This window comes from Macaca fascicularis, chromosome 7 (assembly GCF_037993035.2).
Source record: "Macaca fascicularis isolate 582-1 chromosome 7, T2T-MFA8v1.1".
Taxonomy (NCBI): domain Eukaryota; kingdom Metazoa; phylum Chordata; class Mammalia; order Primates; family Cercopithecidae; genus Macaca; species Macaca fascicularis.
The window spans coordinates 73,802,042-73,828,740 of NC_088381.1; the positions used below are offsets into that span (position 1 = coordinate 73,802,042).

Genomic DNA, 26,699 nt, shown 5'->3' on the forward strand with positions numbered 1-26,699 from the left:
CTCCCCCACATCCTTCTAGAAAAGTCTGTCCCTGATAGTAGTTCCTGAGAAACAGTTACATTTTCCCACAATTCCCTGGACCTCTCCCCCCACAGAGCAAGAGGCAAAGTTCATCAGGACCCCTGTTCTCATCACAACATTCTGTACTTTTTTTCTTCTTCTTCTTCTGAGACAGGGTCTCACTCTGTGAGTGCAGAGGCGCGATCTCAGCTCACTGCAGCCTCCACCTCCCAGGTTCAAGCGATTCTCGTGCCTCAGCCTCTGGAGTAGCTGAGATTACAGGTGTGCACTACCATGTGGATCTAATTTTTTTTTTTTTTTTTTTTTTGAGACGGAGTCTCGCTCTGTCGCCCAGGCTGGAGTGCAGTGGCCGGATCTCAGCTCATTGCAAGCTCCGCCTCCCGAGTTTACGCCATTCTCCTGCCTCAGCCTCCCGAGTAGCTGGGACTACAGGCGCCCGCCACCTCGCCCGGCTAGTTTTTTGTATTTTTTAGTAGAGACGGGGTTTCACCATTTTAGCCAGGGTGGTCTCGATCTCCTGACCTCGTGATCCGCCCGTCACGGCCTCCTAAAGTGCTAGGATTACAGGCTTGAGCCACCGTGCCCAGCCCAATTTTTGTATTTTTAGTAGAGACTGGTTTCACCATGTTGGCCAGGTTGGTCTGAAACTCCTAGCCTCAAGGGATCCGGCCACCTCAGCCTCCCAGAATTTTGAGTTTACGGGCTTGAGTCACTGCACTGGGCCAGAACACCCTGTACTTTCAAAGCATGTACCTCAGTTGTAACTAATGATGATTTTTAAAAAATCTCCCCCTTCCACTGCTGTAAATGCCCATAGGGACTGACCTTATGTCTTATTTTGAGCTCAATTCCAGGCCTTGCCTGGAGCTTGGTAATAATCAGCACTTGCTAGCTTCCAGGTGCTGTTCCAAGGGCTCACATATGTCACCTAAGTGAATCCTCACATCGACCGTTGGATAGAGGTACTGTTATTATCCCCTTTCACCCACGGGGAGACTGAGGCACAGAGGCGCAAAGAAGCTTGCCTAAAGTCCTATAACCGGTCATTGGTAGAGCTGGGATTTGAATTCATGGGAACCAGGATCTCAGCAACTACACTACACGGCAAATACTGGTTTATGATGCTAGTGGAGGATCCCTACTGCACGGTTGTGTGCCAGGCGCTGCAGGCGCTGCACGTGCAGACTGGTGCGGCCTCCTACATCACTGCTGCTGGCTAACTAAGTAAGGGGCCCTCAGGTGACAGCCTGCTCCTCCAGGGTCCCTCTCATGTGTACTTCCTGGTGACTTTCATGGTCTTCTCTCCTGTTTGCCAAGCCCAACTCCAGCAATTTCTACCACAGGCAGAAAATATCACTGCTCTTCCTTTATCAACAGCTACCACTTCCAAATGAACCAGGCTGAATGCTTTAGAGCACCATTTTATTTAATCATTTCAACAACCCCATAAAGTAGGTGCAAAATTATTCATTTTACAGCTGAGAGAAGACAGACTCCAGTAAGAAGTGTGAAGTAAGAAATGTGAAGCATGGTGGCTGATGCCTGTAATCCCAGGACTTTGGGAGGCCAAGGCAGGAAAATAGTTTGAGGCAGGAGTTCAAGACCAACCTGGCCAACACAGCAAGACCCCCATTTCTAAAAAAGAAAAAGAATTTTTTTTTGTAACTGGCTGGGTGTGGCGGTATGTACCTGTAATCCCAGCTACTCAGGAGGCTGAGGTGGGAGGATCGCTTGAACCCAGCAGTTCCAATCTAGCCTGGGCAATATAGCAAGACCCTTATCTCTAAAAAAAATAAATAAATAATAAATAAATAAAACGTATAAAAAGAAAAAAATGAGAATGTGGCCTTGTGACCTATGTGTGAAATTCAGGATGATAGCCATAGACTGTTTTCAAAACATGATTCTTATTTCAGGGGGAATAATTGGTTCCATCAACTCTACACAGTTTACGAACAGGTCAAAAAGAAATTGATTGAAACGCAAATAATTTCTTGAAGATTGGGAAGCTTCCTGATGGGAATAAACTGTGCCCTGTCATCCGTATGTCTGGCATGCAGAGACAGACGTCTGTCGCTCTTGTCCCTACCCCAATTTGTCCCTCCTTAGCTCCTGACCAAGGCTCCTGGCACAGGGAGTTAGGGACAAGGCTTATTAACTAAGCTGAGCCAATCAGGACCCACAGCATTGCCTTCATATCATCAAATATCCAGTCAATGTTGAAATTGCCAATGGCAAGAGCATCTTTTGCTCTGGCTAGTTTGGGCTGGATTTTCTGTCACTTGTGATGGAAAGAGCTCTCACTGATTGAGTGCTTATTACATATTTGCTAAACAAATGAATGAACTTTTTGAAAGAAGTCTTCAGCTAAATTTCACAGAAGTAAGTTTCACTGAGATGAGACTAGCTAGGCTATAAGTGAGATTCTTCGATTTGCAAAATGCTTTGTAGTTTGTTGTTTGCAACTACTTATAATATTACCACAACAATCTATGATACGGGAGGTATCTATGATACAGGTAAGTATTTTCAAAGGAAATGTGGTGTATTTCTGCCCTAAATTGAAAACTGCTGTCACTTATCATACATACAATTTAAATATAGACAACTATATATAACTACACAATATATAATTTATTTATTAAAATATATAATATACATTTGATATATCATTTAGTTTAATGTGTTAAAAAAAAAATAACAAGCACCAGTAAGAAAGTCAACCAGCTTACAAAAAGTCATACCTGAATGTAAGTTACTTGATCAGAAGAATGAAACTTTTTGAGCAATGTGCAATAAGGTGATACTCCATTAATGTCTCATAGTTTAAGACAAAGATGAGGTTCTATGTCAATAAGACAAGTTAATTTTGAAAATGTTGATGTTAACCTCAAGAATCTCAGTCTACATGTGTATGCCACCAGAAAAGGCAAAAAAATTAAACTGCCATTTCTGATATATTTTTGCACACTTACACATACTAAACAAATATTGATTTCGAGTAGTAACGTTTCTATAAATTACTAAAAAAAAGTTCCAATAGGAGTGGACACTGGGCCAGGCACGGTGGCTCACACCTGTAATCCTAGCACTTTGGGAAGCCAAGGCGGGCAGATTGCCTGAGCTCAGGAGTTTGAGACCAGCCTGGGCAGCATAGTGAAACCCCGTCTCTACTAAAAATACAAAAAAATTAGCGGGCATGGAGCACACACCTGTAGTCCCAGCTACTCGGGAGGCTGAGGCATGAGAATTGCTTGAACCCAGGAAGTAGAGGTTGGAGGCGGAGGTTGCAATGAGCCAAGATTGCACCACTGCACTCCAGCCTGGGTGACAGAGTGAGACTGTGTCTCCAAAACTAAAAAAAAAAAAAAAAAAAAAAAAAGAGTGGACACTCGAAGTCTAGGCTTGGTGGCTCACACCTGTAATCCCAGCACTTTGGGAGGCTGTGGCAGGAGGATCGCTTGAGGCGAGGAGTTTGAGTCCAGCCTGGGCAACATAGTGAGATCCCATCTCTACTAAACACAAATTTTTAAAATAATGGTTTAAAAATTAAAAAGAGTGGACACTTGAATAGAAGGATCCATTCTGGAAGCATGTCGTCAGGGCAGTGTGTCCTTCAGAGAGAAGGGCAGAATCTTCAGTTTCTGAATGACTGAAACATCCATGGGTTCTGAGTCCTGGTCAGGGTCCTGTGGCCTGTTTCACCAGCTGCAAAATTGTACATTCCACCTCCTGACCTATTAGATCCCAGTCAGGTCCAGGCCAGCACAGCATTGCCCGCTGAGGGCAGCCATAGCTTATAGCCTTGACCTACAACCCACTGCCTGGGGCCTGGTGCAGATGGTAGATGGGTTTTTTGCAATTTGTTTATCACAGGAGCTTTTCAGCTCAAAATATTAGCTGAGTGTAAAAGGGGTGAAGATAAATGTGTATTTCTTTCTCGCAGTGTATTTCCTTCTTTTGAGGAATGCATTGGGCTGAACTCTTGGGGTCAAGAACTTTTGTGGAAATGGTGGTGTTCTCCTGTTGAAAGGGGAAACAACACCCCATCCTATCCCAGGAACGACAAGTGTTTAAGTTATCCAAGCAATGCAGGAAAACAAGAGCAAGACTCCGTGAGCAGGTACTCACATGTCAGGGAACATCATCTCCCGCATCCTGTATCTGGAAGCAAATAGCCACGTTGCTTTTTCATTTAATTGTCAGGGCTTGGAGGAAAGATTCTGTATTTTTTTTCTTCAGGGAAAATGATGGACATGCTTGGTCGTTGCATAGTGTCATTCAGTTTGGATTGGTCTGTATTTATTTATTTACTGCCCACTTTGTTCCAGAAAGACTTTGAGGTGGCAGAGGTTAGTTGTGATCACATAATCATTGCTATCTGAGCATAAAGAGGGAAGCAGCTCAAACTACCTGGTGGCGTCCTGCCAGGAGGTATAGCAGGGCCTGCCACTCCCACAGGCCCACCGCCCAGGAATCTGGTCATGCTCCCCGGCCATAGCAGGCTGGACGCAGGCAAGTGCCTGAGCAAGGTAGGTATGCGTCGGCCAGGCTTGAGGGAGACCAAACGTCCATGAGGAGGCTCGGCCAATAGAGCTGATCCAAAGCAGATGGTGACAAAGCATCCCAGTTATATCACCTTCTTTAGGGAATTGTGAGAAGGGACCCTGGCCATTCTCATCTGAGAGGACAGGATGCCCAGGGTCACCGGAGCTAGTGCTGCAGCATGTGGTGATGAGGAGGCTGGCAGAACATCCCGGCCATGGAAGCTCAGGCGGTTCTCCCCACAGTACTTGGAGCACTAGAGTGATGCCAAGTCAGCAGTCCCAGGAGTGGCTGGGATGGTAGCCAGGGTCATTGCTTTGCTAGAGGGCCAGTTCTGTGGCATTCTGGAAGTCATTTTGGAGACCCCACTGAGAACCCACTGTCTGGCCCTTCCAAAGTTTTGTAAGCACCTAATCTTCTGTACTACATCTCTTTCTCATTAAAATATCTGGAAAGGCCTGCGTTTCCTGCGGGTGAACGCTGACTGGTTCCAGTGCCCTCCTCTGGGCTCCCACTGCACCTTGTGCATGGATTGCAGGGACTAAGATTGTTTAATGTCTCCCCCATCAAAGTGGGAGCTCCCTGAGGGCAGGGATTCTGCCTAGCTTCTCTTACATCCCCAGCACCTAGCACAGGGCCTGCACTAGGAGGTACCCAATCAGTATGTGCTAAATGAACCACCCCAGTGAGAATAAATTTCTTTTTCGCCTCTGTACCCATTGTATCATTCAGAGTTCAGATCAAGAACTAGGAAACAGACTGAGTTTTTTATTTTTTATTTATTTCTTTTTATTTTTTTGAGACAGAGTCTCGCCCTTTTGCCCAGGCTAAAGTGCAGTGGTGCAATCTCAGCTCACTGCAACCTCCGCCTCCCCGGTTCAAACAATTCTCCTACCTCAGCCTCCCCAGTAGCTGGGATTACAGGCATGTGCCACCATCACATCTGGCTAATTTTTGTATTTTTAGTAGAGACAGGGTTTCACCATGTTGGCCAGGCTAGTATCAAACTCCTGACCTCAGGTGATCCACCTGCCTCGGCCTCCCAAAGTGCTGGGATTACAGGCGTGAGCCACAGCACCCAGCTGCTTTTGCTTTTTTTAAAGACAGAGCCTCTCTCTGTCACCCAGGCTGGAGTGCAGCAGTGCCTCCCAAGCAGCTGGGACTACAGGTGTGCATCACCGTGCCCAGATAAATTATTTTATTTCATTTTTTTAGAGATGGGAGTCTTGCTATGTTGTTCGGGCTGATCTCGAACTCCTGGCCACAAGTGATCCTGCTGCCTCAGCCTCCTAAGCAGCTAGGATTACAAGCATGAGCCACTGCCCCCCAGCTCATTCTGGTTATTTCAAGCAAGAAGAGGTGTAATGCAGGGCTTGACCTACATGAATCAAGACAATTAGAAGTGCTGGAGGGGTGGACATCAGAGAGTGACTTGCTTTAAGGTTACACCATCGCAGCTGTGATCTAGATCCAAAATCTGAGGGAAAGAAGGCCACTGTTGCTACGGCTACTGTGCTGCCACCACACATGAAGCTGGTGACTGGAGAGTGCCACCTGGAGTCCTTATGATCCACCTGCCTAGGCCTCCCAAAGTGCTGGGATTACAGGTGTGAGCCACTGCACCCGGCCTGGTTACCCCTTTTTTAAAAAAATCATCATCATCATCATCTTTTAATGTATTTTCCTTGCTAAAAATAGAGATAAAGTCTCACTATGTTGCCCAGGCTGGTCCCAAACTCCTGAGCTCAAGTGATTCTCCTGCCTCAGCCTCCCAAAGTGCTGGGATTACATGTGTGAGCCGCTGCGCCCAGCCCTAGATACCCTTGGAAAACTGTCTGCAAACCACTGTCAACCTCTGACTCTGCTCCCAGGAGTCGAGAGGCTACAGGCAAGAGGGGCTGAACGCCAGTAGCTGGGGCCTAAATTGCCTCAGCTCAGGGACCAGCAGCATCTTGCAAAGCAGAGGGCCTGGGATGGCGGTAGATAGACCTGGCCCAGGCAGATAGAGGAGCTCTGGAGACCTTGCTGATGGAGCCTGTTGGCTTCACCTGTCCACATTGTGTGACCTTGAGTAACTTACAAGGGAGCTTGCTGCGCCTCGGCATCCTCGTCTCTAAAATGGGAAGGTGATAGCCTCATAGGGAGCTTGTGAGGTTTTGCTGCAGTGACACATGCAGATTCCTTCCTCAGCAGAGGTTTTGGTTTTGTGCCTGTTTCCTTGCCCCTCCTCGAGCTGGCCAGCCCAGCAGCAGCTCCGGTAATGGCAGGAGAGAGCCAGAGGAGGCAGCCACATGCCTTTCATTCATTTGGCTCCACATCCTAAATGCTGTGTCCCAAGACTGAGCCAGGCTGCCTGACACTGAAGCGGGAGGTACACGTTGAGGTCCCTCTACCCCAGAGCTGAGACAGCCACAGCCAGCTCAGATCCCAGCTCAACCCAGCACATGGGGCCAAGGGCTCCCCATTGCCAAAGCCCACAGGCCCCCCCACAGACCAGCCTGTCCGGTCCCCTTATTTTACAGAGGGGAAGACACATCACTTAGGATTCTGTTGGCTACCAGCACCAGAAGCCTAATTAAAATCAATTTTTGGCAGACAAAAGGGGAACTTATTAGCATATACAGCCAAACTCCAGAAAGGGACGGGACAAAAAGAGCCTGATGTCATTGGGGTCTTGTCCAGCTCTCGTTCCTTCTTTCTGCAGATTAGACCAGCTTCCTCCATGCCACAGGCTGTGGCAGCTCTCACCTTGCATCTGCCCGGCTTTGAGACCTGACCCTCTCTTCTAGCCAGTTTACAAAATTCCAGGCCAAGACTCTGATGGGTCTTGTTTGGGTCACCTGCCACCATAAGACCAGTCCCTGGGGCCTGGGTGAGGACCATAGTTCTTTTGGGACCACCTGTGGGAGACAAGCATGTGTGTGTTTTGGGGAGGGGGGAGTAACACAGATGTGGCTTCCAGAGGAATCAGAGTAACTCAAACACTCCCCAACACTCACTCCCACTCCTACCCCGAAAGTGTGTCAAGCATGGAAGTGGATACTTGGAGAGGGAAAAAAATGACTGTTCTCTTTTCTTTTTTTTCTTATAATTTTTTAAGAGATGGGGTCTCACTCTGAAAATGTGGGATTACAGGTGTGAGCTACTAGGCCCAACCAATCTTTTCTTTATACACTTCTGCATTGTTTGTTTTGTGATCAAAGGCATGTGCCATTTTTATAATTTTTTTCAAGTTTCGTACAAGGACAAAGAAAGCAGGAATGACTGCATGCCTTAGGCCTTTCTCTTGGCAGCACCAGCCTGTGGATACAGCTGGAATGACTTTGACAATAGTGATCCTCACCCCTGGCCTCCTGCCAGTGACCCCAGCCTTCAGCCCCAGATGATCCTCAGAGCCTCTGGCAACATCTCACATGGATTCAGAGACAAGGTGCACAGTTTGTTGGCTCACCAAGGCCTGTCTGAGTGCCAACAGATCCCCAGAATGCACCTGAGGACCCTGATCCTCCAGTGAGCAGACAGAAAACAGTCATTCTTGAGACCATGGAGTATTTTGAAGGGTGGACAGAGTGAGTGACTAAAAATTTGCCTTTGAATCCTGGCTCTACCACTTCTTAGTACTGTGTGACCTCAGTGAATTACTTACCCTCTCTTGGCCTCAGTTTCTTCATCTATAATATGGGGACATCCATGGTACCTATGCATCAAATTTAATGCAGACTGTCTGGCAAATACCTGGCCCTTTATAAAGACCTTATAAAGGTTAGCAATTATTATTACTGTTATCACAGACTTTATAAAATTTCAGAAAGTTTTCAAAGCTAACATGAAAATAGCCTTCTGGGCCAGGTGCAGTTGTTCACACCTGTAATCCCAGCACTTTGGGAGGCCAAGGCGGGCAGATCACTTGAGGTCAGGAGTTCAAGACAAGCCTGACCAACACAGTGAAACCCCATCTCTACTACAAAAATTAGCTGGCCATGGTGGCGGGCGCCTGTAATCCCAGTTACTCGGGAGGCTAAGGCAGGAGAATTGCTTGAACCCCAGAGGTGGAGGTTGCAGTGAGCTGAGATCGTGCCACTGCACTCAAGCCTGGGCGACAGAGTGAGACTCCGTCTCAAAAAAAAAAAAAAAGAAAAAGAAAGAAGGCCGGGCGCGGTGGCTCAAGCCTGTAATCCCAGCACTTTGGGAGGCTGAGACGGGTGGTTCACGAGGTCAGGAGATCGAGACCATCCTGGCTAACACGGTGAAACCCCGTCTCTACTAAAAAAATACAAAAAAACTAGCCAGGCGATGTGGCGGGCGCCTGTAGTCCCAGTTACTTGGGAGGCTGAGGCAGGAGAATGGCGTAAAACCGGGAGGCGGAGCTTGCAGTGAGCTGAGATCCGGCCACTGCACTCCAGCCTGGGCGACAGAGCGAGACTCCCTCTCAAAAAAAAAAAAAGAAAGAAAGAAAGGAAGGAAGGAAGGAAGAAAAGAAAATAGTCTTCTGGCGGTAACCCTCTCCATTCAGTAGGACAGCCTGGACTGCTTGATTCCCACTTAGACCCAAGCTGGCCCTCACCACCATCCATCCCCCAACCCACATGGATAAACAAAGAGAAGAGAACTCAAACCTTCCATAAGCCCATCACCCAGAGATAATCACTGCTAACATTTTGGTGAGGGCACTTTGTGATGTTACTATATTTGTAATTCTCAGCATGTACCGTGCACCCACAAACCTGTTTTTCTCACCTGCACCGTGATATGATTATTTTTCTGTGGCATTGCATGACCCCTTAACTAATAATGTTTGTGGGGACGTTGAGCCTGGACATTGAGGCTGTTTTCCATTTATTTCTTGCTGCACATCGCCTCCCTCACCCCAGATGGTTTCTGCAGATCCATGTGCTCTAAGGTGATGACTAACCCGTTAGCAGGGCTGGCAGCCGCCTCTGTGACACAGAAGGGTGGCATCACTGAGTTTCGATTTAGCTGAGACAGAACACCCACAGATGCCACCTGCACAGGCTGCCGGGAACATGGCTCTGATTTACACCACAAAATCCCTCCTGATCTAGAACTATCCTGTCTCCAGAAGAAAGCTTTTGGACAGATGGAAACTGACCTTTGGAGAGACGGACGTTCTGACCCACTCTAGATTGGAATGAGATGGTGCCCATCCCTGACCTGGCTGGCCTCGAAGTGGGGACAGCGCAGGATAAATGTGGCAGGACAGACCCTCCCTCCCCAGCCAGGCTGAAATCAGGGCTGAGTCAGCCTGGTGCAGCCTGTGTTTCAAAGGTAAAGGGGGGACTTCATGGCTAAAAGGAGCTGATGACAGGTTCCTGAGTGTGTGGGACCTGGGCACAGGGGAGTGTGTGGTCAGAACATGACAGCAGGTCCCTCGGGGAGAGAGGGATCAAAATGGGCTTTCAGAAAGGATGGTGGTGGCGACTTCAGCCAGGGGGCCAGGAGGGTCCCGGTGATCCAATGACCCAATGGCCCAATGGCAGCTAAGGCCTGTGAGCCTGGAACACACGCTTGGGGAAATGGGTGGAGGTGGTCTTTGCATTGTAACAATTTCTGTGCTCCTGAACCCACACTGGCCCCAGCAGGCTGCAGTTCAGCCAAGGTGGGACATGGGGTTGGGATGGTGCCCATATCTTATGGGCTAAAGTGTGTCCCCCCACTTCAATTTGTGTGTTACAGTTGTTATCTCCAGAGTTAGTACCTCAGAACACGACTGTATTTGGAGATAGGGTCTTTACGAAGTAATTAAGTTAAATGAGGTTGTTAGGGTGGGCCCTAATCCAGTATGACTGGTGTCCTCCTTAGAAGAAGAGGAGATTTGCACACAGACACACACAGAGGGAAGACCAGGTGAAGACCTGGGGAGAAGATGGCAGCCACCTACAAGTTGAGGAGAGAGGCCTCAGAAGAAGCCAGCCCTGCCAACACCATGAGAATTGAGAGGAAACAAATTTCTGTTGTTTGAGCCATACAATCCATGGTACTTTCTTTTCTTTTTTTGGAGACAGAGTCTCTGTCTGTCACCCAGGCTGGAGTGCAGTGTTGCTATCTCGGCTCACTGCAACCTCTGCCTCTCGGGTTCAAGCAATTCTCCTGCCTCAGCCTCCCGAGTAGCTGGGATTACAGATACCCATCACCATGCCCGGCTAATTTTTTTGTATTTTTACTGGAGATGGGGTTTCACCATATTGGTCAGGCTGGTCTTGAACTACTGACCTTAGGTGATCTGCCTGCCTCGGCCTCCCAAAATGCTGGGATTACAGGCATGAGCCACTGTGCCTGGCCCATCACCTTTTAACAGACCTAAGCGTCTCCTGGCCTCCCCCTCGGTTGCACACACCATTAAGAACCAAGGTCTCCATATGCCTCAGCAGAAGAAAAGGTTTGCTTACCTTTACTTTCTATAGGTGCCTTGCATAAACAATGCAGAATTTCCACAAAGGAAATTGTATCTCAACGTAGGATTTTTTTTTTAAATTTTTTATTTATTTTTATTTTTTATTTTTTTTTTAGAGTCTCACTTCCATCACCAGGGCTGGAGTGCAGTGTGCTCACTGCAACTTCCACCTCCTGGGTTCAAGCGGTTCTTCTGCCTCAGCCTCCCAAGTAGCTGGGATTACGGGCACACACCACCACGCTCAGCTAATTTTTGTATTTTTAGTAGAGATGAGGCTTTGCCATGTTGGCGAGCCTGGTCTTGAACTCTTAAACTCGAGTGATCTTCCCACCTCGGCCTCCCAAAGTGCTGGGATTACAGATGTGAGCCACCATGCCCAGCTAGGATTTTTTAAAGTTATTATTTTTACTTTTTTTCTTCTCACTCTGTTGCTCAGGCTGAAGTGCAGTGGTGTAATCATGGCTCACTGCGGCCTCAATCTCCAGAGCTCAAGCAGTCCTCCTGTCTCAGCCTCATGAGTAGCTAGGTCTACAGCACGTGCCACCATGCCTGTGTAATTTTCTTTTAAAAATTTTTTTTGTGGAGACTGGGTCTCGCTCTGTTGCCCAGGCTGGTCTCAAACTCCTGGCCTCAAGCAATCCTCTTGCCTCGGCCTCCCAAAGTGCTGAGATTACAGGCGCCTGGCCGGACTTTTTAATAAGTGGCATTCCTCTTTACTTAAGTGTTCTGATATGCATCATCTCCCCTTAATTCCTCTCCCTTTGCAATATGCACCCCTGAGGGGAAGGACCAGGGCACCTGCGAAGGATGCTCCCTAGAGTTATGTGATTCCCAACCTGCAAAACTGTCTGTGGTGTCCCTGGCTCAGGAGGCAAACCCAGCTGAACACAGTTGCTCTACAAGCTGTCAAAGCTGGGCCTGTCACAGTGTGGGGGTTGCTGCAGTCACTAACACAGGCAGAGATGTCTGCAGGGAGGGAGAGTGCCTGCCAGGTTCCTTCTGAGGACAGAGCAGGAACCCGAAAACTTATTTCAGGCCTAAGGGTGGTATCCAAACTTTGGTTGGTATCCTGTGGCCTTAGCCAGGAGGGTCACAGTATTCACTAAAAGGGATACAAAGGCAGTCAAGTTATAGGGATTTGGCAGAGACAGAAAACTGAGTAATGAAAGCAGGAGATGGAGACCAGCATCCATGGAAGGGTAGAATCTGAGGCGGGCGCAGCACCGAGTCAGGTGCCCAGCACACAGGCTTGAACGCAGTTGCCAAAGCCCTAGATGACCTGCAGCCTGGGGGCATTCCTGCCTGGTTTACCCACCCTCGTAATTCTGCTTACACACCTCCAGCAACAGAGAACTCGCCAACTCTGCAGGAAGCCCATCTCCTAATTGGGCAAATCAGGTTACTGAAAATCTCAGGCAACTATAGTAGCTGCCAGAGGCTAATATGGATTGATCACCTACTTGCGGCCATTATTCTTAGTGGTTTCTAAAAAGTGTCCCCTTTAACCCTTTCAATAACCCTGTGAGGAGGGGCCTACCACTAGCCCATTTTACAGATATGAAAACTCAGATATGCCCAGGTGCAGTGGCTCATGCCCATAATCCCAGCACTTTGGGAGGCCGAGGCAGGTGGATCACTTGAGGTCAGGAGATTGAGACCAGCCTGGCCAACCTGGTGAAACCCTGTCTCTACTAAAAATACAAAAATTAGCCAGGCATGGTGGTGCGCACCTGTAATCCCAGCTACCTAGCTACTAGGGAGGCTGAGGCAGAAGAATCGCTTGAACCTGGGAGGCGGAGGTTGCAGTGAGCTGAGATCATGCCACTGCACTCCAGCCTGGGTAACAGAGCGAGACTCCGTTAAAAAAAAAAAAAAGAGAGAGAGAGAGAGAGAAGAAAGAAAAGAAAAGAAAGAGAAAACTCAAGCACAAAAAAGTTGTCAGTTGGCCTAAGTCCCACAGAAAATAAGCGGTGAGTAGAAATGGGAGTTGGGGAGATGAGAACACTGGTCTCAGGCTCAGAGTCCCCAGTGGAGCCGCTGAGGAACTCCAGTCCCACCCCACTTGGCAGGTGCTAGGCAGATCAGCACACACTTCTCTGTGGAGGTACTAGGAAAGGCTCTGGAGTTGGTCCCCCTGCTCCACTGTCCCATGGCCTCTGCTCAGCTGCTCAGCTAGGGCTTGGGGTGGCAGGTCTGTCCTCAGTGAGCCTTTAGGATGTGTTCCTGCTGCTGACTTGCGTGTCCCTGGGGTGTTGGTCTCTACTCTCCCCTACTCCCATTCAGTGTCTACACTGCTCTGACTTGACGGGCTCCTGTGGTGAACTCTGCTGGCTGCTACCAACCTAAAGCCAGGCCCAGCTTAAGGCATGTGTTAGGGTGTTCCAGAGAAACAGAACCACCAATAGGGTGTGTATCTGTGTGTGTGTGTGTGTGTGTGTGTGTGTGTATATATATATATACACACACATATATGTACACACATACATAGACACACACACATATACACATATATATGTACGTGTGTGTGTGTGTATATATATATATAGAGAGAGAGAGAGAAGGAGATTTATGTCACAGAATTGACTCACACAATTTTGGGGCTGTGGAGATTTCAACAAGAGTTGACTTTGTGGTCTTAAGTCCAAAAGCAATCTGGAGGCAGAATCTCTTTCTCTTTGGGGGATCTCAGTCTTTTCTCTTAAGGTTTCACTTGATTGAATGAGGTCCAGCAAATTATGGGGAATAAGCTACTTCAGTCAAAGTCTACTGATTTAAATGTTAATCACATCTAAAAAATACTTTCACAGCAACATCTAAACCGGTGTTTGACCAAACAACTGGGCACCATAGCCTAGCTGTGTTGACACACGAAATTAACCAGCACAGGGCAGTTCTGGCTTATGGGGTGACCCCACACTGTTCCATCTGCTCTCTCAAAGGGTAGTTCTGGCTTCTGAAGTGACCCCGCACTGTTCCACCTGCTGTCTCACAGGTGGACCCTTCAGATGTAGCAGAAAATGGTCAAGCAGCCTCTTGGTCTTCTCTTTCCGGGACAAACTCCTTCCCCTAGGCTCATGCACTCACTCAGCCTGATGACCAAAGTCCTCACTGGCCTGGACACTCAGTCGCTCAATGCTCTCCCACACTTTTTTTTTTTTTTTTTTGAGACAGAGTCTCTATCATCCAGGCTGGAGTGCAGTGGCACAATCTTGGCTCACTGCAGCCTCTGCCTCCTGGATTCAAGCAATTCTCCTGCCTCAGCCTCCTAAGTAGCTGGGACTACAGGTGCACACCACCATGCTCAGCTCATTTTTGTATTTTTAGTAGAAACGGGGTTTCACCATGTTGGCCAGGTTGGTCTTAAAGTCCCGAGCTCAAGTGATCCACCAGCCTTGGCAGATTACAGGCATGAGCCACTGCGCCTGGCTGCCCCTTTTAATTGATGGTACCCATCTTAGGTCAGCATTTCCTAAAGCAGACCCCAATCATCTGCATGCTGATAATTTATCGGGGAAGGACTTCCAGGAGAACTGGGGAGTGGGGGAAGCAGGCCAGTGAAAGGGCAGAAGCCAGGCAAGGATGGGGATTTCCAGTGAAGTCTCAGCCTCAGCCTAATCCTGTGGAGGGCTTCAGAGTGTGGGTTGCACCTTAGAGCTTGTCCTCGCTTGAGGGAGCTGAGCTTTCCTACTCTTGCACAAGACATCATTAGCTTAAGGCTGCTTGGGGGCTGGGGTCAGGGTATAAACTCCCAGGCACTTGCAGCTCTTCTCATGCAGTTGATGAAGCTCTAGTCCTCTGAAGGAGGTTGCAAGTGCTGGGGGATGGACAGACAGATCCAGTAAGCAGGTTGGGAGGGGACCTGGGTGGAGAACCAGCTCTGTCCACTACAGCAGCCATCCCAAGGATGGTGCCCCAGTGTGGTCTCCACACACAGGTCTGGGAAGGGCAGGAGTTGTTTGTTTGTTTGTTTGTTTATTTGTTTTGACAGAGTCTCGCTCTGTCGCCCATGGCTGGAGTGCAGTGGCACGATCTCAGCTCACTGCAACTTCTGCCTCCCGGGTTCAAGCGATTCTCCTGCCTCAGCCTCCCAACTAGCTGGGATTACATGCATGTGCCACCACGCCCAGCTAATTTTTGTATTTTTAGTAGAGACGGGGTTTCACCATGTCACCATGTTGGTCAGGCTGGTTTTGATCTTCTGACCTCAGGTGATCCACCGGCATTGGCCTCCCAAAGTGCTGGGATTATAGGTGTGAGGCGCCGCGCCGGCCAGGAGCTGTTTCTTTACCAGTGTCCTGGCATGAGCACCCAGTGCACTGCCTGACCTGTGCCACATATCCAAGAAGTGTCTGGGAAATTAACGAAGGAAGGAAAAACACAGTATCAAGCAGGATTTGTGCAGGAAATAAAAACAATGCTGATGTTTTAAGCAGAAAGGAACTTAATATAGAGAATTAGGCAATTACAAAATTGTTGGAAGGACTAGAAAAGTAGCTGTAGACTAGGTCTGCAGAAATGACACCCAGAACACAGTAGAGCCAGCCAGCTGCAAGAGCTACCACTTCCATCACTACCTGGGAGGTAGGAAACTAAGAGCCATCCCATAGAACTGTTGACTTTAAGAACACAGTGCTGTGGTTGTGGTCTGGAGATCAAAAAGTCATCACACGGCCAGGCACGGTGGCTCATGCTTGTAATCCTAGCACTTTGGGAGGCCAAGGCAGGTGGATCACTTGAGGTCAGGAGTTCAAGACCAGTCTGGCCAATATGGTGAAACCCCATCTCTACTAAAAATACAAAAATTAGATGGGCATGGTGGCGCATGCCTGTAGTCCCAGCTACTTGGGAGGTTGAGGCAGGAGAATCGCTTGAACCCGGAAGGCAGAGGTTGCAGTGAGCCAAGATCGCGCCACTGCACTCCATCCTGGGCAACAGAATGAGACTGTGTCTCAAAAAAAAAAAAAAAAAAAAGTCACCACTGCCAACTATGAAATTGCTTCTCGACTATCAGGAAGCAGAAGACTTGCACACTGGAGCATCTTGGTGGAAAAGCCCCACATCTCCACTGCATTGCTTAAAAGTAGCTGGAAGATGGCCCGTGCCTCACTTCCCCCTTGCAAGTTGCTTCTAATTAGTGCATCTAATTCATATCCAGAATATTAGTTTGAAGGGCATCTAGAAAGTAGTTTTGCTTTTCTAGTTTTTACAGTACAGGTTGGCATTTAAGTAACTTTGTTAGCACTCTTGCCACCAAACTGTTTGTGATAAACTTGTGGTCCATAGGAACCCTAGAATTTTTGCTTTCCAAAACTTGCCCCAGGGTACACTGTGTGGGGACGTTGTGTGTGGAAAAATTCAAAGGCTTTTGTTGCAGTCTCTTTCAGAGATGCCAGAATTCGCCATGGGAACAAAGAAAACATACAGAAACATGCTGGGTGTTTCCACAGCTTCTTATGTCTGGAAGTGGCCATTTTTCAATACACCAAATGTTGACTGTGTCTTCTGTGTCAGGAGCTGGGAGTTTGGGGATAACTGAGACAGCATTCCTTCCCTCAGTGGGCTCACAATCATATGGGGGAAACATATGAGTTGAAAGAGGTTTGCCCAGGTGTGGTGGTGGTGCCTGTAATCCCAGCTACTGAGGATTACAAGGCTCTCAGGGGCACAGGTCTCAGGGGGAGCTCATATGCCTGTGAGGGACTTAAGGCTTTCTCTTGGAGCCAGAAGACCCTTACCAACAGATCTCAAGCAAGGAAGAGACATGATCAGATTGGCATTTTAAAAAAGAGAATCGCTTGAACCTGGGAGGTGAAGATTGCAGTGAGCCGAGATTGTGCCACTGCACTCCAGCCTGGGTGACAGAGCGAGACTCCATCTCAAAAAAAAAAAAAGTAAGAAATAAAGAGAGAGGGCCGGGTGCAGTGGCTCATGCTTGTAATCCCAGCACTTTGGGAGGCTGAGGCAGGCGGATCACGAGGTCAGGAGATCGAGACCATCCTGGTGAACATGGTGAAACCCTGTCTCTATTAAAAATACAAAAAAATTAGCCGGGCGTGGTGGTGGGCGCCTGTAGTCCCAGCTTCTCGGGAGGCTGAGGCAGGAGAATGGCGTGAACCTGGGAGGCAGCGGAGCTTGCAGTGAGCCGAGATCGTGCCACTGCACTCCAGCCTGGGCGACACAGCAAGACTCCATCTCAAAAAAAAAAAAAAAAAGAGAGAGAGAGAGGCTTGCAAGAGTCTGATAAGTACTGGCCAGCTTGTCCTATGGACATTTGGATTATGTGAACCAGGAATGGGACAATATAGAACTATTAGTATTATTATTTTGAGACAGAGTCTCGCTCTATCACCAGGCTGGAGTGCAGTGGCACATAGAACTATTATTAAGAGGCAGTGTAACATAGTGTCTAGGAATTTGGACTCTGGGCTCTCATCCTGTTTCACTTGCTAACTAGCTGTGACTTGAGGCAAATTGCTTAACCTCTCTGTGCCTGGGTTTTCCCATCTGCTGAGTGAGGATAGTAAGAGCAGCTCTGGCATAAGCACAGCTGTGAAGATTAATAATAAAGTGCTTGGAGTTGTGTTTGGCACAACATACCCACTCAGTAATCGTTAACTGTTAGCAAATTCTCACCCTGTGAACAAATCTGAAAAATGCAAATCCTAAAACACTTTAAACGTTAATCAATAAACTCATCATTCTGAGCTGGCATCCAAATGGATTGCAAACTGTGTTTGTCACAATTGCCACGTGGTGGCGTGCCTGCTGCTGGCTCTGGAGAAATTGAATTATGCCAGTTCTGAATGGTGCCAGGCCTTCAGGAGGCTGGCCACTGTGAGACATGCTAACTGTCCTGCAGTACAGCCCAGGGGCTGCTTAGGCGGGAAAGCACACAGAGAAGAAGGGCCAGGCTTGGTAGAAGGGGGTTGGGGTCAACGGGCTGGCAGGGGCAGAGGACAGAATCCTACACAAAGCAGGCCGGGGGAAAGGAGCAAGACTCCCCTGCTAGGGCAGGGCAGAAGCCATCTGAGAAAGTCTCTCTCTTGCCCTTTATCTCTTGCGAGTACCATGGCCTTTTCTCTGCTAGCTTATTGACTCACCTGCTCCATTTTCCCAGTTTCTTTGCCCCCTCATCACCTGGACTGACCACAGCACTGACTCCAGAGGCTGTCGAGCTCCCCCTGCTCACTGCAGTCTTCAGGTGAAGGGAGAGGTCACGATGGATATGTTCAGGTCAGAAAGGTTCGTGGAGGAGTGACATTCACTGAGAATCTGAAAGACACCCCAGGCAGAGACACTGTAGGTGCACACAAAGCCAGGGAGTGGTACAAGAGCTTGGGCCTTAAAGAAATGGGAGATGCCTGGGATGGTGGGAGTGTCCAGTTCCTGAAAATGGGAACAAGGCTCTCAGGGGCACGAGCCTCGGGGGAGCTCCTATGCCTGTGAGGGACTTGAAGCTTTCTCCTGGAGCCAGAAGACCCTTACAGACAGATGTCAAGCAAGTAAGAGACATGATCAGACTGGCATTTTAAAAAGGTCTCTCCCCAGCAGTGTGGATGCCATATTGGAGGGGGCTGAGTTCTGAGGTGGAGCCCCAGTTAGAAGACTTCTGAAGTCATCCTGGTGAGAGGGGAGAGGTGGGACTGGAGTAACTGGGGCTGCATTATGGCCCCAGCAGTTTCCAGCTGTGTGATTTTGAGCACATTACTTACCCTTTCTGAGTTTTGTCCCTAGCGGTGCCTGGCATATAGCAGGAGCTCAGTACATACATGTTGAATGAATAAGTGAATGAATGTCAAGAACCCATCGACATGCATGGCCAGACTGAAGACAGAACACCATGCCGAGCCTGAAAGGACGCTCGTGTCACTGGACTGGGAGCCTGGGGAACATCTCCAGACTTTCCAAATCCTGGGCCTTGCTCGCTCACCCCATCGTCACCTCTTGCCTATCTCCCACCTTGCCCTTGGAATAAAAGCCACTGAGATGGGGAGGCAAAGCTGCAAATGGACTGGCCCTGCCACGAAGGCAGGGTTCTTGCCAGGCTGCAAGAATCGAGGGTAAGGTCCCGAACCTGCCCCGTCTGCTTCAGTCTCCAGAAAGCCTTCCTGAAGGAGGCCAGGATAGCAGAGGCGCCAGTCTCAGGTGGAAGAGGAGGTGAGCTTTCACCCTGTCTCTCATTCTGTTACCTGACCTGTAGTGGTTGAGAGGCAAAGAGGTGCCCAGCTCTCCTTAGACTACTGCATCTCCGTCCCCTCCACTCAGCCACAAACCATTAGGCAGGCACCCAAGCACCGCCCGCGCTGCGCCGGTCCCGAGCCGTTCTCGACAGCGGTGGCAGCCTCAGCCGCGCTCACCTGCATCTCCCCGGAGCGCCCGCCAGAGCGCGCTGTTGGACAGCGAGCAGAGTCACGCTTTTGGGGCGGAAGAGCGGCGAGGTCAGCACCACGGACTGGAGCACTCGGGGCGGGTGGGGAGGACGAGTGCAGGACATGGGTTGGAGCGCAGGAGACCTTCAGGAGCTCCTACGCCCTCTAAGAGGCTTGGCGTAGTCCAGCCACGTCTCGGGGACGCGCGGACACCAGCCTCCCCAGTCTCAGGTCTGGAATCCCGCGGGTTGGGGGACGGGGCGGCGGCATTGTGAGGGTTCGGCGGAGGCGCCAGGGGGCGCTAGCTGGCTCCTCGCCGCAGATCCAGGCCGCGGCTGTTCCACGAGGTCCCGCGCCCCGCGGTCCTGGCCCAGCGGTCGGAGAAGGTGCGGCGGAGACCACCCGTTCCTCCTCTCCCTCCCTCCCTCCCTCTTCGGCCGGCGGGGAGTGGCGCCCGCCATCCAGTGCCGCTCCTCCGCGCCCTGCACCCCCATCCGCACCCTTTCTTGGGCCAAGCTTCCCCGCGCCGCCGTTCCTGGTATCCGCACCGGTCCCCGTGGCTCCTCCACGGCTCTCTCCTGGAATTTAGCTTTCGGGAAGGGTTTGGCCGATTCACAGACTGGAGAAGGCGGGCCCGAGCAGAGGCCCGAGTGATTTCGAGAAGCCCGGTGGCTGGGCGTCGATGTTCGCCCTGCACTCAGTGACCCAGTAACCCCAGAGCAGGAGGAACAGGCTCGCTACGGGGTAAGGCAACCTTCTGGCACCGAGAAAAGATACACAACAGCAAGCCATCGTTGTCTGTACACTGTCTCTGGGAGCTCTGCTCCTCTGAACCTCGACTTTCCCCAGGCACGCACCTCAGAGCTGAGCCCCCTGGGGACTCCCAAGCTCTGCGTCTCCCTGAGTCCTGAGGCAGGAGAGGAGGAGGCTGCAGGGGCGGACTGAGCCTCCTCCCCACAGCCGTACCCTGGCGCCCTGGAAGCCTGGACGTACATCTGAGGCCAGAGCGACTCTTGCCTCTTTTCCAGTGAGCTGGGGGAAAGTTACCCTCCTGAGAAGACCGACCTTCGAGGGCGACATGAGCGCGTGTTTGGGGCAGGAACCGGCCGGCCCTCCCTGCTGTGCTACCCCCTGAAACTGGATGGCCCCCCTTTCATTCCCCCGGCTCAGGAGAGGCTTGACCCTACGGAAGCTCGAGGGTGCAGGCCTGGAGGAAAGAGAGGAACAGAAATCCAGGCTGTAGGGGAGCAGCTGGAAAGCTGGAGAAGTCGGAGGAAGGATGTCGCTGGCTGTTCTTCCCCCACCCCCATTCCTGAGGTTGGGGCTGCAGCCCCCTCAAAACCTGCCCTGCAGGTCCAAGTAGTACCCAGCGGTCAAGCAGTAGAATTTGGGCAGGACCCCAGAAGAGGCTTGCAGGATGGGACAGAGCCCACAAGAATCATCCGAGGCTGCACCGCGCCCAGTGCCTCAAGACAGAGCGAGACCCAAATAACCCCCGCGCGCGGACCCGCAGCGTTCTGTGACTCCACCGCGGAGTCCGAAAGGCAGCTGAGGGTGGGAGCGGAGGGGACGGGAGGGGGGCCGCCGGCGCCCGGCGAGTGAGGCGCGTCAATGGGCCGCAGGGGCTGGATCGGTGGCCTAATGGATTCAGGCCTGCATGGCAGAGGCGCACCCGGCGGCCTGTCCGCGCTCTCAATAGCGGACAATGGAGTCCCGGGGTGACCTGAACAAAGAATTTGGAAGTAGTTAAACTGCAGAACACGTTCTGGGCCTGGGTGCCTCCTTTCAAAAGGAGCGCTGGGAGAAGAAAAGAAAGCACTGGGGGGTGAAGGGGGCGAGAAAATGCCCAGGGGAAAAGTTGGTAGGTCGCCCTAGTTGCCGCCAGCTACCAGACGCCAGGAATTCAATAGGAAATGGGGGAGGGGTGGCCTAAGTCTACCAGACCTCAAGCAGAGTCAGATAAAGTTCTCCAGGAGATGACTGGGGTTCAGGAGCAGGACTGAGCTTTCGCCCAGGGCAGGAAGCACCTACCCCCACAACACACACACACACACACACACACACACACACACACACACACACACGGTCAAGGCCAGGAGAAGCTTCCCTAGAGCTTTGGAGCTAGAACAGGGACCAGTGAGTGGAGGGGGTGTCTGCGCCCCTATGTCTAACCATACATGGCGCTGCTTCCCTCCTTGGCTCCTCTAACAGGAGGACAGGGCCTCCTCTTTGAGCCCTTTCGCAGAGCTTGTTTTTGTTTTTCCTTCCCCATCCACTTCAGAAAGACTGGGTTCTCTCTCTCAACCCCTTCTTCACTCCCCACCCCACACAACCAGCAATCTAGGTTCTTCTATGAGAATATATTTTTTTATTTTAAAGTCAGGCCTCTAGGTGTAAACTATAGTGCCAATTATTATTTTATTTCATTTTTTTCTAAATTTTCTAATTTTTCCACAATGAGCACAGCCACAGCATAGGAAAAGAAGACATTTAAAAGGCAGTCAGTTATACTGGTATCAAACTAACTTAGAAGAGGAGGAACTTGAAAGACTGTGGAAACCAAAAGGGTAAATAAAATGATGGAATAAATGGTTAGGAGAGGAGCCGAAAAGAAGAAAGGAGAAGTGGCTGCCACGTTCGTGGGAGGCGGTGCCTCTGGAATCCTAGAGAACACTCCCTGGCCAGGAGGCTTCCCCCTGTGGAAGGAGCTTGGCTTGCAAGGGGTTAACAGTATTGCTCATGAACTTGGCCTGTCTGGCTGGCTCGTGATGAATGGTGAGACCTGCTGACAAGTTCAGCCTAGGGACCTCCCCTGCTGTGGAAGTGGGAGAAGCACACGCAGGCGGAGGGGACCCGGGGCGAGTCACCAGGGGCGCGTGGTTCGGCGTGCCAGGAGTGCTGCTCTGCCTGCTCTCTTGGCTTCTGTCTCCCTTCGGCCGATCGCCCCCTATCCTGAAGCTTTCCAATATCATCTTGGAGCCCCAAAGTTTCCTGGGTCCTCCGCGTTGGGTGTCCCAGAACCCCTTGCCCGCCCCTGCGGGAAACGTGGAGCGGGACTTCGGGAGCCGGTCCAGGGGAGGCCAGATTCAGCATTTGGACAGCGGCTCCGGGGCGCAGTCAGCCCCGCGGCGCCGTCGGCCCCGCGAGTTTGCAGGTGCACAACCTCGGGCAGATGGCGGGTAGGAGGGCCGCGGGGCTGCTCTGGGTCTTGGAGAAGCAGGACCCAGCCTGGAGGGCATCCCAGCTCCGAATGGGACATGTTTTCCCGAGCTAAAAGATCCCTTCTGAGCTCACACGGGGGCCCCCCCGGCACCAGCCAAGCCAGCGTGGGTATCCCCAGCATAACCAACACCTATGCTGGGGGTGAAGACAAGACGCCCCCTTTCAGCCCGGAGGTGGACACCCCTCATGCCCTCAGCTCTCCATTCTTCCCAAAGCAGCCCGGATCCCTGAGTCTGGAGCTGCCAGCGAGGCTTCCAACCCGCTGCTTGCCATCACCTCCCAGGTCGTTGGTGGCTCCGGGTGAGTCTGGCGGCGCAGGAAGGAGAGAGGGGACGAATGGCGTTGCGACTCCCAGGGAAAAGCTGGGAGGCAAGCGGGGCGTGGGGAGGAAAGGCCAAAGCACACGGCTGGGCGCCCCTCACAGCCTGCCTCCGCCCCCTCCATTCCGCACTGGTCGGGGTGAAGGGGGGAGCGGGGGAGTCGCGCTGACGTCACCGCGGGCCGTGCCCGCCCGAGAAGGCGGCGCTGGGAGCCGCTCAGAGCCCAGAGAAGCGGCGCGCGGCCAGGAGCCCCCGCTCCGCCACTGCCGTGCCTGCCTCCCGCAGCTGTCTGCCATGCGCTCGCCGGGGCAGGGGCGCCCGGAGAGCGGCGGGAGCTGGGCCTGAGCCCGGGAACGCGCCTGATCGGGGCGGAGGAGCCGCTGTCCCCACAGCCGCCCCACCCGCGCCGCTGCCTCGCTGGGGCCCGGGCCCCCTTCCTGGTCCGTAAGTGCCACTGCCCGCTGTGTCTCGGCGAGGCTGGGGAGCGAGGGCTAGGGAGTGAGGGCGGTGGCTTCGGCCAGGGCAGCGTCAGGGAGCTGGGCTGGACTGAGAGAGGGGGCTGGGGCATCCCTGCCCGGCCCCCTTGGGCAGCTCAGTCAGTTGGGGCTTCCCTTTGACGCTGGGGCGGGATGAGGGGTGCACTCCCACTGCGGGTGGGAGGCAGGACCCAGTCATCCCGGGCAAAGGGTTGTGGGGCAGTGGGAAGCGCCCAGAGGTGAGGACTTTGGGTGAGCAGAAAGGGGAAGGGTGCAGGGTCGGTTGGAAGTTGTGGACTGCAGACAGGTTTAGCAGAAAGGAAGGTTTCTGAAGTGAGGTTCCTGTGAGTCCCAGGATCGCCCTCTCCCTAGCCACTGCCCCCCACCCCTTCCTTCTTATCCCCTCCCCCACAAAAAATAATAACCTAGAAAGCAGCTTCCTGAAAAAAATATTTTGAGAAAAATGCACCACACAGCACCCACTCTAGACAAGATTTACGACGTTTTTCCCCCTCTGAAATGGGAAGTTGTTGGGAAATCCTATCCACTCTGCTCCCCACTCCGTGCCCCAGAACAGGCCTCTTTGGTCTGTCCGTGGGCGTCTCTGCAGCCTCCTCCAGCCTAGGCTCCACTGAGCTGGAGAAGAATAAGGGCAGCGGTGGAGGTTGAGCCAAGTGAGGGGCTTCTTTGGGGGAAGGGTTGGTGTGGGAGTTGGTCCAGTTTGGACCCATCAGAGCAGGAGGTAGCAGAAGCTGGGAGAAGTTCCAGGGTCAGATCACAGAAGCAGTACTGGAGTCCAGAAAAACACAAGGAGTCTTTGTGGCTGGGGATAAATCGAGGTGCTGGGCCTGGAGGGAGCCCCCTTTTGTGTCCCCATATCCTGGAGGAGGGGGATTCTTAAGCCATGGAGTGGAAGACGATGGAGTTTGAGGGTCTACCTTTCAATCAAGGAACAGTGGCCAGAGGTTAGGCTAAGTAGGCACTGAGATGGGGGCATCATACAGGGTCCCCCTCAGGACTTCCATTAGCAGTATCTGCTGCTGGAGACCCCAGGGAAGGGGTTCTCCTTTGTCCAGGTCTTTTCAGGAGGGGTGTTTTCAGGTTCTTGCCCAGTTTAGGCCTCCCCAGAGCCCACACCTCAGCTGCTGAGGAGAGAGGCTGGATGTGGGAACCAGAGAGAGCATTAGCGCACAATTGACCATGTGTACGTGAAGGTGGGTGTGCAGGCTCTGGGACCTCCTGGGTACAGGGAGCTGGGTCTATCTGAACTGGCCCAATGCTGGGTCTCTCAGCTAGCAGTCCTGCCGGCCTCCAGACAATAGGGAGATCAGCTTAATCAAAGCTTGGGCCTGAGGAAGGAACAAGGGAGGGAGGGGGCAGTGGAGTGAGGGCACTCTGGACTTAGCCTAGATTGTGGCTGGAAACACTGTCTCCTAATTAAGAACCTTTGGGGCTCAGGAAAGGAGCACTAGCTCCAGGCTGAATCACAGGCTGGGTGGCTGCATCTACCTGGAGTAGTAACTGGGGAGTTCCATTGGCCTCCGGCTCCCAGCCTCTAGATCAGGGCAAGTCTGGTCTCAGTAGAAGGGTACCTGCACAGGGCTATTGACTAGGGTCAGAACTGTCCCCTTCTCCTGCCACTTAACCCCTTAATTTGCTATGTCCTGAAATAGAAGACACACTCCTGTGGATTGTCAGGTCCCCTGCACTGAGTTGTATAACTACCAATAGGAAACAGGAACTTGGGCCAAAGCCAGCTTGGAGTCCAAGCAGCTGCCACTGCCAGTGGGTACAAGAGTGTACACGTGTACAGACATGGGCAAGGTACCAGCCACCTGTCTTAGACTGGCTGCTAGATGGGTGTATGGGCCAAGTGTGTGAGCGGGTATTGTGTAGATTTGCTGAGTTGAGGGAGTGCAGGACATGCATGTGTTTGCAGTAGGAATGGGCATTTCCATTGATCTGGATATGGGAGTTTCATGGCCCAGGGTCTCTCTTTCCTCAGTAGAGGTTTGAATATGAAAAATTGAGTCCCAGGCCCTCAGTGGAGGCACCTAGTTGCTGAGGCTTTCTCTTTCTCTGGCTGTTAGCTTCTCCTGGTAGCTGCAGGTGCCCCTGGAGCCTGGGTTCAGGACTGAGGGGAGGAGGTGGAAGAAGTTCAGGGCAAGTTGGGAGGTGGAGAGGCAGGCCTGGCAGGCAGCTCTCAGCACCATGGCCAGGGCCCGACCACTGCCACTGGTGCTTTGGCCTGGGTGCCCAAGTGGCCAACCAGACCCAGTACCTGATCTTCCGAAAATTTAGGGACTGTGCTGGGGCTGAAGGCCAAGGCCGGGGGTTTGGTGTGAGGAAAGCTCATGGAACCCAGACCCAGCCTGAATTGCAGGCAAAGGGGCAATCTGGGTCAATGCTGGTGGCAGGTCAGGTTCTCCCAACTTGGTCTCTGAATTGGCCTGCCCAGCAGTCTGCCAGCCTCAGCTGGCAGTGCCCAGCCCACACAATGCGCTTTTGCCTGGTGTCGACCTGGATGGCTTCCCGGGCTCCTGTTAAGCTGTGTGTGGAAGCTGGCTGCCAACCCACGGAGACTGCAGCTGCCTTGACCCACCGGAACAGCCTCCTCTCAGGAGCCTATGGCCTTGAGTCTCCGTCTTTCTGTGGCTTTCTTCCAGGGAATGGGGCTGCAGTGAGGTGGAGGAGGCACTGATTTTGGGGCAGGTCCCACTCAAGCAGGGTGTGGGAGCCTCCCCCTGGCCAGCCTCACTTGCTCCCAAAAGGGACTCGATTTCCCAAAAAGACACTAGAGTTGTGGCTCTGATGCATCTGAACTGAATTAAAATCAGGCTTTTAATTTTTTCTCCCAAAGCCCCAACCCGCCCTAGGCTTGCAGGCTGGCCTCCGCGCGCGGTTACCGTGAGTCTCGCTGAGGAGCCATTTTGTGCAGCATCCTGCTTAAATCACACTCTGAGGGGCTCGTTCCTCGCTCTCTCTTCCCCCTCGCTTCTTCTCTTTTTTCCCTCTCTCTCAGGTGAACCATGCTTCTGGGCCTCTCCCTGCCTCCGCAGCCCCACCCTTCCCACCCCTGGGTGGCCCCAAAAGGACTAGGGCTCTGAAGGCCGCCCACACACACATCAAGAAGGGAAGAGGGTGCAGGTTCCTGGAGCTGCAGGAGGAGGGGAAGCAAGGGGCGCCTCCCAATTATGGAAATCCTAGGAATTAACTGTCTCGGGCCCAAATTCAGAGCTTCCTTCCTGAACCGTGAAGGGCCTCTCTGATCCTCTGCTGGTTCAGCTGTCCAGCCCTTGTTCACCTTCTGGAAAAAGGAATGTGTCTGTGAAGT

The 26,699-nt window shown here is 51.7% G+C and overlaps 1 protein-coding gene across 19 annotated transcripts in view; it reads left to right on the plus strand.

Moving 5' to 3' along the window:
* Positions 1-22,164: 22,164 nt before the first annotated feature.
* LOC107130313 (uncharacterized) overlaps positions 22,165-26,699 on the plus strand; it is a 37,902-nt gene continuing 33,367 nt past the window's right edge. For 11 of the 19 annotated variants that reach the window (XR_012415345.1, XR_006699408.2, XR_012415352.1 and 8 more), the window contains exon 1: positions 23,108-23,333. The gene's annotated coding sequence lies outside the window, so the exon portion shown is untranslated. Of the gene's footprint in view, positions 22,870-23,107; positions 23,334-26,699 lie in introns of those variants that run through there. The other 8 variants (XR_012415353.1, XR_006699412.2, XR_012415346.1 and 5 more) reach the window with 4 other exon arrangements.